This window comes from Bison bison, unplaced genomic scaffold (assembly GCF_000754665.1).
Source record: "Bison bison bison isolate TAMUID 2011002044 unplaced genomic scaffold, Bison_UMD1.0 scf7180017864282, whole genome shotgun sequence".
NCBI classification, from domain to species: Eukaryota; Metazoa; Chordata; class Mammalia; order Artiodactyla; family Bovidae; genus Bison; species Bison bison.
In genome coordinates, this window is record NW_011494854.1 from 537,931 (window position 1) to 539,113 (window position 1,183).

Below are 1,183 nucleotides of genomic sequence, written 5' to 3' on the forward strand. Positions count from 1 at the left end.
CCCAGGGATTCTTTTTTTTTTTTTTTTTAATTTGATTTTATTTTTAAACTTTACAATATTGTATTAGTTTTGCCAAATATCAAAATGAATCCGCCACAGGTATACCCGTGTTCCCCATCCTGAACCCTCCTCCCTCCTCCCTCCCCTACCCTCCCTCTGGGTCGTCCCAGTGCACCAGCCCCAAGCATCCAGTACCGTGCATCGAACCTGAACCAGGGATTCTTAAAGAGCAAATCCCTTTTCCTGAAAACATTTCATGGCCTATCGAGTTCCAACTACAAGGCGGCCCAGCCCAAATTTCTCTTTAGGATTGAGAGGAAAAAGAGAGAAAAACAAATGTAACACTGAGAATGTGGCTTCCGGTATCTCTATTGAAATTCCTTTTCTAGTAAGAGAAAGGGGAAAGGCCTAGAGAACTAAGACTGGAAATCGGATTGGCAGCTGGGTGGCAGTAAAGGGGGAAGAGTAGCCTGACATGTGGCAGACAGCCGGAGCAGTTTTACACTTACAGAAGACAGCGTAAGCAGGAAATAGACTTTCTCCAGAGTTTGTAAACCAGAGTGATTCTTTTGTGCTTGTTTACTTTATTTATTCATTTATTCATTTTTGCCTACACCACACACCTTGTGGGATCTTAGTTCCCTGACCAGGGAACCCTGGCCCTTGACCGTGAAAGCTCGGAGTCCTTAGTGCTATGTAAATAGCTGCCTGCACACAGAAAGTTCAAGTTTTGCTTTCTGGAACTTTCTGCCTCCCCATTCCCCTTCTTTTTTTGATTCCCCAGTTGACTGAATTGGAGATTGAAGAATTCACAGATCAGATCAGTCGCTCAGTCGTGTCCGACTCTTTGCGACCCCATGAATCTCAGCATGCCAGGCCTCCCTGTCCATCACCAACTAAGTTCACTTAGTTGGTGTTCACTAAGACCCACGTCCATCAAGTCAGCGATGCCATCCAACCATCTCATCATCCGTCGTCCCCTTCTCCTCTTGCCCTCAATCCCTCCCAGCATCAGAGTCTTTTCCAATGAGTCAACTCTTCGCATGAGGTGGCCAAAGTACTGGAGTTTCAGCTTTAGCATCATTCCTTCCAAAGAAATCCCAGGGCTGATCTCCTTCAGAATGGACTGGTTGGATCTCCTTGCAGTCCCAAGGGACTCTCAAGAGTCTTCTCCAACACCACA

General features: G+C 46.0%; 1 protein-coding gene across 1 annotated transcript in view; it reads right to left on the minus strand.

Moving 5' to 3' along the window:
• The window catches only part of LRP2 (low density lipoprotein receptor-related protein 2), a 175,961-nt gene that overhangs the window by 119,863 nt on the left and 54,915 nt on the right, over positions 1-1,183 (minus strand). The window lies entirely within an intron of this gene.